Genomic DNA, 14,648 nt, shown 5'->3' on the forward strand with positions numbered 1-14,648 from the left:
GCTGCACGACACGTTATACAGCAATGCCTAAGATTGTCCAACACAATCAAGGAACGCAAATAATGCAGACTGAAAAGACGATTGCTGTGTATGCGTTACAACGCTGACAGGCAGAGCGTTCAATTCGGTTATCACTAAGACAAGGCGTGAGTTGAGTGTTTTTGTGCGAGAAAATATAGGTTCAATTTTATGATCATGGTCAACGCGTGCGGAAATGTACAAAGCAGGGCGAATGAAGGTATGGCGGAATGGCGAATCACTGTGGTATACATTGTGGAAGAAAGATAAGCGGATATATTTCCTGCGCATGGTAAGAGGGGGAGATTTAGTTTTTTCTTAATGAATGACACACTTTCAAAGTGGGAATAACATGACAAATTAAATCGCACGGCTTTGTTTTGGACAGTTTCGAGCGAATCAGTAAGGGTTGCTGTGTGTATATTACACAATATATTCAGTCTTCAATATTTTTCGATTATACATTTTGGTCACCTCAAACGTACATATCTGTCACAGAACGAGCGATCAAAAAGAGCGCGCCGCCAACTCATCGCGACGAAACGCCGGAATGACGCCACGAGGTCAACGATAAAAAAAAAGAAAACAAACATCCAGACTTCCCGGGCGCGACTCTCTCCCTCGGAAGCGTAGATTCGCCGACGAACCTCCTCACCCCAGAACGGCGGCCGAGCAAGCACTCGAACTTTCTAGATGGAAAGGGGCGTGGTGAGGCCGGGTTGAGTCATCCATCGCGGACGGCCTTCGAGCCATCTCGCCCTCTCCCCAGCCTTCGCTGCGTATCGCGCCGACGAAATGACGAGAACTTTCTGGAATCTCGCGCGGAGGGTATTTAATCGAGCAGCCGAGGTGAGAGATTAGGAGAAGACGGAAGTTAGCGCCAGAGCGCGTAGGGATTCCACCGTGTAGTCGGCGAAGGTTTTGTCCGTAGAGACAAAGCAGAAGAAGAAGAGGATTTCCACCTGAAGGGTGACGACTCGAGCTACAGGAGAGTGCGTGTTTACCGCTATCGTGTGAAGACGCGTGGCAACAGCTGCGAGTGTGAAGCCGACGTGTTTCCAGCGAAGAAGATTGAAGCATGGAGAGTGGCCTATTGAAGACGTGAGGTTTCCTGGAAGAGAAACTTCGGGGGCCGCGGAACGACACAACGCTGGACTTTGAGTGAGAGATTCTCTGAAGAGTATCATCTAGACTTTTGTTCCAAGAACTTTGGACTGAATAGGTTTTCTATCTCTCTAGTCTTTAAGTGTCTTGGTTGTTCAATGCATGTGACTGCATTGTATTGCGTATTGTTGTCTGTGTCCGTTGTTTCGAGTGTGGCTGATTGTACTGTGTAATACGCTGTTTGATTGGTGACTTATTGTATTCAACTATTGTGAAGTGTGCATACTTGTGTATTGCTTTCGATCTGCCATTATTGAGAATATCATTTTGTTTGTTTATTAACTCTCGGCTTGACTTGTTCTTTTGGCTACAGCCGGCGTCCACTTGCGCGCCAAATAGGACCACTTCTAAATTGTCCACGCTTTCGTGGTGTGGTTCGGGGGGCCGATACTTCGGCCCTTGGAATTAGCCCGGCGATCGCCTCCCGAATTAACAGGACCTGTGTGACAATTATACTAGCGTCCGCGACGAGGACCTTTTGGTGCACAGTGTGTCCAAAGTAGTGAGAAAGAGCCTCGAGTGTTCATAGTGCTATCGGAACGATTTTGTGTGGTGTTCAGTGTTCTCGTTAACGAGTGCAGTGGAGTGTTCCGATAGACTGATTTAGGCAGATACTTTTTGCATGCAGCAAGACTTCATTTGCGAGAAACAATGGATCTCGAAAAGTTAGTAGCTCTTGGTGAGAAGATGGGTCTTTCTGGCGCCGAACTACGGAAGTGGGTAAGCCAGAAGGAGAAAGAGGCGGTTGAAAGAGAGAGGTTGGCAGCTGAGAGGGCCAAGGAAGAAAAAGCAGCTGAGTTGGAGAGAGAAAGGCTGGCCGCTGAAATGGCGAAAGAAGAAAGAGAGGCAAAGGAGCGACAGCTGAAAGAAGAAAGAGAGCAGCAATTGAAGTTGGAGCTGGAGAGAGAAAAGTTGGCAGCTGAAAGGGCGAAGGAAGAAAGAGAGCAACAATTGAAGTTGGAGTTGGGGAGAGAAAAATTGGCAGCCGAAAGGGCGAGAGAAGAAAGAGAAGCGGAGATGACTGAAAGGGAACAGCAGCGGCAGCACGAAATGGAACTCGAGCGGCTCCGCTTGCAACAGCGAAGTAAAACTCCCGTCCAAGCTAGAGTTGAAAGCAGCAAACGGGAGGACCACGGCTTCCGCTTGAACCCAAGCAAGCTGCTCGTAGCGTTTGATGAAAGGAAGGACGACCTTGACGCGTACCTTCACCGATTTGGGACGATTGTGAGGAGCCAGAATTGGCCGAAACTTCAGTGGGCAACTGCTTTGAGTAGTTGCTTGAGTGGTGAAGCGCTCAGTGTGTACGGTAGGCTGACGCCGACTGATGCAGCCAACTATGCAAAGGTGAAAGCTGCTTTGCTGAAGCGATTTAGATTTACTGTGGAAAGATTCCGGGACAGATTTCGGACAGGAAAGCCAGCTGATGGGGAGACGGCTACGCAGTATGCCGCCCGACTTTGCCATTATTTCGACAGATGGATTGAACTTTCAGGGACAGCGCAGGAGTACGATGAACTTAGAGAGCTCCTAATTAGAGAACAATTTCTTACTAGTTGCCACCCAAGCCTGTCGCTGTACTTGAAAGAGAGGAAGGTTGAGTCACTTGAAGGCATGCTCGAATTGGCTGATCAATTCTTAAAAGCGCAAGGTGGAACTAATTTAGCCAGGGTCAAGAAAGAGTGTCCTGAAGATTCGAAGAAATCGGCTCCCGAAGAAAAGAAGCGTGCACCGGAGAGCATTCCGCGATGTTTTCTGTGTAACCGAGTGGGTCACCGTGCAAAAAACTGCCGAACTAACTTCACAAGCCCCACGGTTGTAAAATGTTTTAAGTGTGGTCAGACTGGGCACAAAGCAGACGCATGTCGAAACGGAGCGAGTCAAACTCACCAGGTGTCCTGTGTGCTAGCAGCACCGAAATCCGATGATAATGCCGTCACCGACGGATTTGTAGAGTTGAAAAATGGGGAAAAAATCCCTATTGTAGGTGCTGTAATGACAAAACAGCCAACCGGTGTTTCGAAGGGAATGCCAACGCTGCCTGGAAAAGTTGGGGACAAAAAGATTACGGTGTTGAGAGATACCGGCAGCTCCACTGTTATCGTGCGGAGAAAGTTGGTACGGGAAAGTGAGTTAACAAGCAAAACGAAACCGGTTTGCCTAATTGACGGTACGGTTCGGATGCTTCCCGAAGCAGAAATCGAGGTTGAAACCCCGTACTTCAGCGGGAAGGTTACTGCTTTATGCATGACGACCCCCCTGTACGACCTTGTCATCGGAAACATCGACGGGGCGCGAGGACCGAATGATCCAGAATGTTTGGGAAAAGACCCTAAGATAGAGCCCTCGCCAACCCAGCGACCGCAAGATACAGTGGAGGAACAGCCCGTGACGGATCTCACTAGAGCCCAAGGTGAAGCCGCGGTGCAAGAGACAGTGAATGAGAAGATTTTTGTGTTGAATGAGTTCACGGGCCGAGCAGCTGGACTTACGTCGGCACGACCTCAACCGACCGATAGTGTAAAGGTGACGAAGTTGGCCAGCCAGGCCAAATGTCGGGACGTGAACAAGCGGGTGAATAACCGGGCAGGATCAGTTGAGCGTCATGACCCGTTAGCAGTGTCGGAAGTGACATAATGGCTGAGACGACGCCTCAGATACCGTCGTTGGAAGGGGCTCGCCGGAACAAAACGAGCAAAAACAATAAGAAGAGATCGAGCGAGCACCGCAAGAAAGAGCGCAAGCGCCGTTCGAAATGCACAGGATAAGTGTTGAGGTTGAACCGGAATGTGTTTGACAGTGCTATATGTTAAGTTAATGTGGTTGTTGTCCTGTGTCACAACTGTATGTCGAGCGAGTCAAAATGTTTGTTACGGTGATGTGATGTATAGTATTGTATAATTGTTGTAAAGACAGAACTTTGTACATTTGTATTGTTTGGAATATGTGGCGGAGGTTGTACTCATGTACCTGTGGTTATATTTCATGTGTTGTGAGATTGAATAACAATGTACAATTGTATTGATTGATCTACTGTGAATGTGACGTGTCATGAGCGACTGATTGTGTTACAGTCTGTGAGAGTGTGTGGTGACTGTTCGCGCTCGTATGTGGTTTTGAATATTATGAGATAATATTCTTAAGGTGGGGGGCAGTGTCACAGAACGAGCGCTAAAAATGGGCGCGCCGCCAAATTCTTGCGATAACGGGCGGGAGAAACGCTGCGAGGTCAAAAGAAATAAAAAAGAAAACAAACATCCAGACTCCCCGGGCGCCACTCTCTCCCTCGGAAGCGTAGATTCGCCGATGAACCTCCTCACCCCACAACGGCGGCCGAGCAAGCGCTCGAACTTTCTAGATGGAAAGGGGCGTGGTGAGGCAGGGTTGAGTCATCCATCGCGGACGGCCTTCGAGCCGTCTCGCCCTCTCCCCAGCCTTCGCTGCGTATCGCGCCGACGAAATGACGAGAACTTTATGGAATCTCGCGCGGAGGGTATTTAATCGAGCAGCCGAGGTGAGAGATCAGGAGAAGACGGAAGTTAGCGCCAGAGCGCGTAGGGATTCCGCCGTGTAGTCGGCGAAGGTTTTGTCCGTAGAGACAAAGCAGGAGAAGAAGAGGATTTCCACCTGAAGGGTGACGACTCGAGCTACAGGCAAGAGTGTGTGTTTACCGCTATCGAGCAAAGACGCGTGGCAACAGCTGCGTGTGTGAAGCCGACGTGTTTCCGGCGAAGAAGATGTAAGCTTGGAGAGTGGCCTATTGAAGACGTGAGGTTTCCTGGAGGAGAAACTTCGAAGGCCACGGAACGACAACAATGCTGGACTTTGAGTGAGTGATTCTCGGAAGATTATCATCCAGACTTTTCTTCCAAGAACTTTGGACTGAATAGGTTTTCTATCTCTTTAGTCTTTAAGTGTCTTGGTTGTTCAATACATGTGACTGCATTGTATTGCGTATTGTTGTCTGTGTCTGTTGTTTCCAGTGTGGCTGATTGTACTGTGTAGTACACTGTTTTATTGGTGACATGTTGTATTCAACTATTGTGGAGTGTGCATACTTGTGTATTGTTTTCGATCTGCCATTATTGAGAATATAATTTTGTTTGTTTATCAACTCTCGGCTATGACTTGTTCTTTGGGCCACAGCCGGCGTTCGCTGGCGCGCCAAATAGGACCACTTCTAAATTGTCCACGCTTTCGTGGTGCGGTTCGGGGGGCCGATACTTCGGCCTTTGGAATTAGCCCGGCGATCGCCTCCCGAATTAACGGGACCTGTGTGACAATATCAGTGACCAAGTGCGTGAATGTCCAACTCATTTCGAAGTTCAATCATTCTATAGAAAAAGATGTCAGCCGTGGTGTATCAGTGGCTACTATGCTCTAATGCTCACCCTAAGGTTGCAAGTTTGATCCCTGCCAGGGCTCTCATATTTTGATGGAGGTGGAAGGGTTTACGCCCGCGACCTGTCAGATATCAGTGGCTCGTTAAAGAGCACCACTTGGTCAAAACTGGCAGAGCCCTCAGCTACAATATCTCTCATAATCAGATCGTGTATTTATTGAAATAGAAAATAAACGAAGGAGTTTTTGTCACCGTTACTTGATGACGGCAACACCTATCCACCTAATTGGTACAAATAAAATTATGAAAAAAAACAATAGCATATATACATATATACTGTCCTACATGGGTGAGAGCAAAAGTTCTCCTATAAACACGTGGACGACACGCTCACTTTTGACTTTTGTTCACTCAGTATTCGTCACAAATCTTCGTTTCTTCGAAGAACTGTTGCAGCACCTTCCTTGCTTTGCAGTTTGTTTTGGATGGCCATGGACCTAGTATTTTATTCAACCCGAATGGTCGCTGAGGATCTAACCTATGCAGTTCTTGGTCTAGTCGCCTTCGGTGTGAGTCGTGTTTCGGGCAGTCTAGCATGAGGTGGCTGATATCCTCGTCGTCGTGGCCGCATGAAAATGCTTTGTGTAAGCAGTTCCGGGTCATAGGCGATGAATGAGTGTGCCGATACGTCTTGGGAGGTCATGATCTATTTGGTATTCAAGATTAGGATCAACAGAATATAGGATCGATTCATTTGTTTTGTCTGTTAACCAGGTACTCAGGCATAATTTACGTTTTGTTGTTCTCAAAATTCTATTTGCACTATATTGAGATACCGGAATCAGGCTCGTTTGCGTAGAATTATGAGCAGTTTTCGCCAACTCATCTGCCATTTCATTTCCCTGAATTCCGCAGTGACTGGGGACCCACTGAATTGCCACTCGATGATTCGACTTCGTAGCTCTTCGACTTCCATGATTCGACTTCGGAGCTCTTTCAGTATAGCATATACTATACGTACATCAATGTGTCTTAAAGTGGCACTTTCCACACTTACTAGTGCTGCCAGAAAGTCCATAATTACCACCTATTTTCTTGGTGTCGTTGACAGTTTAATAAAGCTTATGGCTAGCAAAATCGTTACAAGCTCCGACGTTGTTGAAGAAGAGAGGTCGCCCAACCGACATGCATATTTTTCGTGCCATCCCGGAATTATGAATGCTGATGTCGCTGCCTCTTTGATGACGGAGCCGTCAGTGTACACGTGAGTGTGTCCTTGGTACCTGTCAAACAGATGATGTGATGCCAACTGCTGAGCGGCAACGGTTGGCACTTCATGTTTGCTGCGAAGTCCTTCTATTGACGTTTCAATAGTTGGTAGCTCAAGAAGCCATGGAGGGTAGTTTTGGTCCATTGGCCAATGTGTCCACACAGGAAGCCAGGAAATGTACTGTTGGTACACATGGTGTATTTGCGCTCCAGCACGGTTCACGATGTTGGACATGAGCGGATGGGAAGAGTGTTGCGTGACTAGACAAAAGAGGCGCCGACATGTCTCCACATTTCCAATTACTGTAAAGTTGGCTTCTCTTGCCTCTGTCAGTGTCAAAGAACTTGATGTTGCCTGTGGAACCCCCAGACATATGCGTAAGCTTCGTGCTTGTAACAGCTGAAGTCAGTGTAGCGACGTCTGAGAGATGTTGTGGAGAACTGGCGCAGAGTAGGCAATTTTCCGTCGGATTAGTGCACAATGGACGTGGAGGAGAGACGCTGATGTACCGTCCCATTTTGTTCCCGCGATGCGACGTATAACATTTATAGTGCTGTTCACTTGATTTTCTAGATCAGCAATATGCTTACTCCATCTGAGTAGGCTGTCTAAGGTAACGCCAAGGAAGCGATGCTTTCATGCGATTTCGATTCTCTGGCCATCCACAAAGATCTTCAAGTTTTTACTCTTTTTCTCGTGAATGGCAGAACTACAGATTGGCATGAGAAATCTGCATGCCTCGCTCTTTGAGGTAATCACTTATTGCGGCTATTCCTTGTTGAAGCCGATGTTCGATCACTTCCAGTAATTTGTGAGACATCCATATGCATATGTCATCTGCATACATGGATATGTTCAAGGCATCGGGCAGTACTTCTGGAAGACCTGCCATTGCAGCATTGAAAAGAATCGGATTCAGGACGCTTCCTTGCGGTGCACCTTTGACGAAGTTGAAGCGATCGCTGTCTCCATGATTTGTTGAAATGTATAATTGTCTGTTACATAGGAAGTTGGTGATCCATTGAAGGATACGACCGTGAACCCCTAGTGAGGTAAGCCCGTGCAGCACAGAAAGGTGCCTTACACAATAGAACGCCTTCTTAATATCTATGAACACCTTAACAGCCATGTTTGCACAGTTCATCATATGTTCTACAAATGTAATGAGGTCAAGGACGCAGTCCATGGTGCATCGCCGTCTTCTGAAGCCAGCCATCTGTTCTGGAAGTGAGTTGTTAGCTTCAATCCACCACTGTAATCTTCTGTCAACCATTTTTTCCATTTATTTAAATACACAGCTAGTAAGGCTGACTGGTCGGAATGAGTCAAGCAAAATCGGTGATTTACCGGGCTTCAGTAGTGGAACGATTCTCGCGACCTTCCAACACATTGTAACATACGCCTTCGTCCACATGTCGTTATATATCCGTAGAAGAACTGACATGTCGTTGGGTCCTAGATTTTTCAGAACACTGTACTGGTCGGGACCAGTTGCCGTTCTTACGCGGGTTAGTGATTGAGCAATACGCAACTCTAGTAGAGAATACGTGTTATCCAGTTGAGCATGTGATAAAGTGTATGCATCTTGGATTTGCTGCTCTACAGAACTAGGCAGTGCCGTAGCGTTGTGAACCATCCTACTGAAACGTTCCGTATGAAATCTTACGGAAATTATAAGGACTCCGTGTATTTCCTTATGCTACATACGGAAAAAACATGGAGGTTTATGGAAATATACGGAAGTTGTATGGCATATACGGAAGGCTTCTTATGGAGTATATGGATGGATAAGGAAATTGTATGGCGTATACGAAAGGCTTTTTATGGAGTATACGGAAAGATAAGGAAAATGTATGGCGTAAATGGAAAGCTTTTTATGGAGTATATGGAAGGATAAGGAAGTTTTATGGCGTGGATGAAGTGAGTTTTATGAAAAATATGGAAAGATAAGTAAATTTATGGAGCATACGGAGAGTTCATTTTGGAAGATATGGAAGGATAAGGAAAGTGTATGGAGTGTAGAGAAGCTTTCATAAGGAAAATGCGGAACGTAAGGTCTTACGGAAATATACAAATTTTGTAGGATGCTTACGAAATTGTGCAATAGTGTATGAAAGGCATGTGGATTGTTGCAAAAGTGTGGAAAATCTACATTTCTTGTCACATTTTCAGCAGGAAATCTGAGCTCTATATAGTTAAAAATGAATGCACAGTGACGTATATAGTACAAAAGAATAACGCAGGCTAGTCTGTGTTGTCAGTCACCGCTGTTCGCCTATTTCCAGAATGAATTCAACTTCTGCAGATGACCAGACCAGGTGCTAAAGTCTGTCACACGGAAAATGTGTCGTTCACAAGCAATGACAATAACTGTCATTTTACTTGTATGCTGTCACACGAAAACAAATCAAGCAAAAAAAGCATAACTTCAAGGGCTCGTTTTTTTGGTAGAAACAATAACAATGAGTACTAAATTCAATGCGAATGACCATGTCAATAATAATGAAACTGTTCTCATTAGCATTGGCAAAGAGAAATGCCATTTTAAAATATCGACCATGAGCTTAGCCCTTCTGAGCACCGACAAAAAAATAAAAATCTATGAAAACTAATTGCATGTAGTCTAAAAATAAGTTTTTATTGATAGAATGTTCTCCTACAATATAAATACAGCTATACACAACTTGCCACAGCTTCACGACAGGAACAAGGCAGGGGTAGAGGGAGTGGTCGGAAAAATAAGTAAGTATGAGAGCACAACTGATATGTACAGACACACAATGGTGCTTATCATTGATGCTCGGATGGTCGTGTATAGAGCTGGGTTGTTTTGAGATTTTCAAAAGCATTGTTTCAGACCACCATGAAGATTACGCTTCAATTGTAGTGCTACATAAGACACAACTTATGGGCCACCTTTAATGAATAAGAAGATTATAGGTGAAACAAATGCTTTAAAATATATTATGGCTGCATGGACGCATACAAGCTCTGTAAAGCACAATAAAGTGAGGACGCATGAGCTTCTCTTGATGCTTCAGTTCTACATAGATGCTTCAACTGTGCTGCAAAGAAATTTAACCAATGTCTGTGTGTGCAACATTGTCCATTTTAAACTATCTATATGTATATATAAAATTCTTACTGTGAGTTAAGCTACTTAGCACTCCATAACTCTTCCTTTTATTAAGAGCAATATTTCAAACAATCAACATTATTCATTTTCCGTCTCATGACTTCGTGCCCTCAATTCCTGGTTTGGCTCGATCACAATTGTGCAGCCCTTATTTTGGAGGAATCAAAAAACATCAACCAAAATATATTTTGGAACTGCTTCTCGGTGATATTGCCTTCCCTCGACTGCCACAGCTTGAGATGAGTCATATAGCAAGTCTCGCGCATACCTAGGGCCTCCCTTGAAGAAGATGGTCCGGCTGTGAAATGCTCAGTTTTTTCTCAAATAGATTTTTTGGTTGGAGTTTTCTCACTTCTCGAGTCCCTTCACAATCAAGCAGACCCAATGTTTTCCTTAGTCCTTAATTTTGTTATATTATGAAATACATGAAAAATTTAATAATGAAAATAAAAATACTGCACTTGACGCAAAAACTGTTGCGCAAAAAACAGTCCCACATACGTACTTGAACGCAATATTGCTTTTATTTTGTTTTAGTACCTAACGCATCAAAAAAGATGGTAGAACATAAAAAACATTGAAAAAAAAAACTGAAAAAGTTAAGACTTGGCGGGATTCGAACCTGCGCCATTTAGTTGTGCTCGCGTACGTGAACTTGGTGCGTTAGCTTACTAAGCTATTCGCGCTAGACAGTGCGGGCGCGTTTAAGTTATATATATAAATTTGCTGTTTACACGCTATGTGTTGGCATATCTATGTACAATATGCGATTGTATCTATGGTTGTGTGCATATGTTTTGTGATTGTATATACGTCACATGCTTTTCGCATGTCTTTCAACGATACATTGCCGCCCCGTCGCGGATGAAAACAAGTATTTTTACACCCACACACAAGCTTGAGCAGTTGAAGGTTGTTTCCCGGAGCTCTCTTGCGATTGAGTCGGCCACCACAAGAAATTAGAGTGATACGCCATTAATCCCTGCATTTAGCTGTATTCCACTTAGTAGCTCTATCGCTTGATGACAAATCGATCGCGGGGCGCGACGCTATTGCGCACGACCATGCCTCGCGTAGTGGCGCCATCAGCTGATTGCGCCGGCCGGCTTGCTTCGATTTCTTCAGAGCCAAGAAATGTCATACCTTGAAAGATTACGTACTGTACTATGTCAAAATGTTACTGCTTTGTAGTCATCCTATGATTCATTGAGAATTGATAACTCTGATATAACTACTATTGAGCTTTGCGTCGGCGACACGCACCGAACGTAAAACCGCACTACGTCTGTCGTAGAAGCAGTAGGAGGCTGTCATCTGCTAGAACAAAATCAAAACAAAGACCTGTGAAAATATTCATAAGTTGTAACTTGTTTTTTGAGTAACCGTGTATCACTTTAAAGTGATTTTGCAAGATAACATACATTTTTTTCAGTTTATAGCAGCCACAGGTGTTTTTTTTTATTTTCCTCACACAGATATCCAAGTCAAATCCACTCACAGCTAAAGCCACATGTTGTTTGTTTTCTTTGTTTCCGTGGGCATGCCGTTTTTGTGCATCTCTCATGTGTTCGCGCTGCTACACACGAGAGCACGAAATGTTAAATTTACGCAAGGAAGCGCCGTTCCTCGTTCGTGTGATGTGCTAAGATGCGCCCTATTCCCACGGTTGTTCGAGTGCGGATCAAGTGCGAGTCGTCCAAGGAATCGGCGGGTGTTGTGGGTGCCCGAAGCACTCCGAGGTGACGGCTGACGCCTGTGGTCGCTTCCCTCGGGACAGTGTGAAAGAAACTAAAGGTAAGGGGGACACTTTTTTATGTAGACTAAGTATGCCACTCAGTGCAAGTGTGTGTTGCCGCACTCGAACGAGGCGTCGTGAAACGGCAACCTTACGCACCTTTGCGAGTGCGGTTGCCGATTCGCTTTGACAACGCTAACGCCAGCAGAGCCATTGCGCATCGGCGCGGCCTTACTGGAGCTAATTCGTGACAACTGCGGCAACATGCATGTGTATGGTGATCGATTTTTTCATAAGTGCAATGTAGGGAGGAGGACGCACACGGCGCTTGCTACGTTGTTGATTAAACGAAGCCTGCGGTGCTATTTGATGCAAAGCAGCATTTTCTTCACGTTCGAGGGCGATACAATTTGTAACTTGTCTCAATTCACCTAGCCAACCGCCTAAGTGGGTTGATAAGCATACGTTCACAGTAGAGCGTTATAACACCCCTAAACAGTGGCGTATGCTTGTTAAAAGATATAATGTGTGTGCCTAGTGTAGAGAGAGAGGTGTTCGTGCAATCTGTATGTGTACCTGCAAGACGCCTTTGCTTGTAACTAATAATGTTCCGGCCAGCACCTACATTGTACGCCTGACTTTGAAGAAAACTTGCATGCACAATGTGAGATTTTGTAATCTGCCAGAGTTGCTTTTTATAAAATAATACATTGCCACCATGTTCAAATTATGTTTCGCTGCTGTGTGGTAGGGGTGCAGTTATCACGGTGTTGTGTAGTTGCTGATGCAAGCACTTATCGATTTGATACGTTAATATTTCTCATCTAACTCATCAGGTGTTTGGCTGTTTCAGCACAAACAAGGCAAAGAGAGAAGGAAGACGGGTAATGACAGGACTAGTGCCGACTTTTGTTTGCAGGAGATTACACATGTTGGTGTATTTATTGTGACAGCCTTTCTGTGTTGCTTTTTTGTCCAATTTATGCAACCACACAGTTGTCAGCAATATGAGAGAGAACACTAAAATTAGCTTTTAAAGATCATGATGACTAAATGCCTAGTAATTCACAGCACAAAGTAAGAACAAAAGACATCAGTATGATCAATGTGGGACGAGTACAGTCTTGCATCTAAAATGTATTGTGCAAAATGTTTCCTAAGTAAAAAACCTCTCTATATTTGCAAATAGTGTGACGTCACTTCGAGCCAGCCATTCCCTCCCTCTGTGCAAGGGCTGGTTGGCAAGGAAGTTGTTGGTGACGTTCCTGATAGACCACTGATATGTGTGCGATTCTAAACCTTGTAGGCCTAATATATACGTAGTCTTTTGTGCAGTTACATCGCTGCATCTGACACCCACAACTTATTTGCATATTTACAATGCTCCCTTAGGACCTAGCACACATACTTGTAGTGTGCATTGTCACTTCATGAATATCGAGCGGTAAAGGTACTGAGTATATGTGAAACAAGAATCTCTGCTTATTACATGAAGACATGTGAGGCCTTCGATAAAAAGAGTTATACCTTTATTGGGCTTGCGTACTCATCGGGGCAATTCATACATGCAGCATCAGCAAATGGTATCTTCCAGCCCGGTGACCATGCAATTTTTTTCTGCACACAGCGCAAACACTGAGCTGTACCCACTCGCAGATGGTCGTGTCAAGTGCATATTTACCTTGACTAAAATGTCCAATCAAGTTTTTTCAACGACCGGTTCCTGCCACGAGTGCTAACGTCTTCGCCAACAAGACACATTGTTATTGACACTGCATACACCACAGACCATATTCTCAGTTCAACCGATATTCTCAATACATTTTAACGCACTCCACATGCCGCAATCAACAGTGCACATTTTTGAAGACTGTGCCGCTGTTCCTCACACAGGTCACCACGTGTGTTCACTTCAAAATAAACAGACAGCCTGGCAAATATTTTACCACATAGCTAGATGTTTGCTGACACATACTATAGCTAGTGTCGACATTGTAACGTGAAGTGTAAGCTTTGAAAAATTAAAACTTGCCCCAAACACCGCACGTCTGTACCTGGCTGAGCCACCAGCGGGAGTGTTTTTCCAGCCACACATTTTACGTGTGCCAGTAACATCATGCTGTGACGTACCTCGGTAGGAGCCTATCGCTGCATACTTCGTGTGAATGAGGGTCCTGTTAGAGAAAGCAGGCATTGTTGATTTCGTAACTTGTTCATTTCCAACTGGACCTTCATTTACATGGGTTGTCTGACTGATATTCAGGCGAACTTTTGTGCAATAATTTATACAGTTGGCAGTCTACGGTTGCCCCATACTGTTGTTACTGGTGTTTCTCGTTGTTACTTTGCACTGTTCATTACTGCTCACCTACAGAAACTAGCCTAGCTTGCCGCTGTTTTTGACAAGATGCAGCTGGCAAGTGCGATAGTGTTGATAACTTGAAATGCTCAAGCAAAAATTATCGTTTCATATTCAGTTAGTTGCATTCATATCAGTACATTATAAGTAATCATTGATTAAACATGAATCCCTGTTCTTTCACATAATGCTCACAACTTTTATATGAAATTGAATGGTGTTTATAAAAAACATGGTTTTTAGCTAAACTTCATGCTGTTTTCTTGAACAGCTAACAAAACGCTATTGCATGCTTACTTGCCATGAATTGCATTGTGTTTGAAATATACTGCAATTCTTCACCGGCCTGCCAGTACACTTCACATTGGGGGAACACTTATTAACCATGGATTGATTAATTTTTAAGAACGGAATGAAAGAAGCGGCAGGCTGGGATACTTACTTGATATTGGCATCTGTTTTGCTACCCAGCGCATTATCATGCAAACTTGCTATAGAGTGGTTATGCGTCTTGCATGTGTGTCTGTGAACCAAGAACTTTGGGTAGAACTATATTTGTCTTACAAATGGTTGCAGGACTGTGCAGGCTGTAGGGCTGCTTAGCCAATATGAATGGTGGAATCCCTG

General features: G+C 44.6%; 1 protein-coding gene across 2 annotated transcripts in view; it reads right to left on the reverse strand.

Annotated features, from left to right (window-relative positions):
• LOC119172953 (uncharacterized) overlaps positions 1-14,648 on the reverse strand; it is a 349,485-nt gene that overhangs the window by 46,203 nt on the left and 288,634 nt on the right. The gene's annotated exons all lie outside the window — the stretch shown is intronic.

Source organism: Rhipicephalus microplus, chromosome 4, assembly GCF_043290135.1.
Source record: "Rhipicephalus microplus isolate Deutch F79 chromosome 4, USDA_Rmic, whole genome shotgun sequence".
Classification (NCBI taxonomy): domain Eukaryota; kingdom Metazoa; phylum Arthropoda; class Arachnida; order Ixodida; family Ixodidae; genus Rhipicephalus; species Rhipicephalus microplus.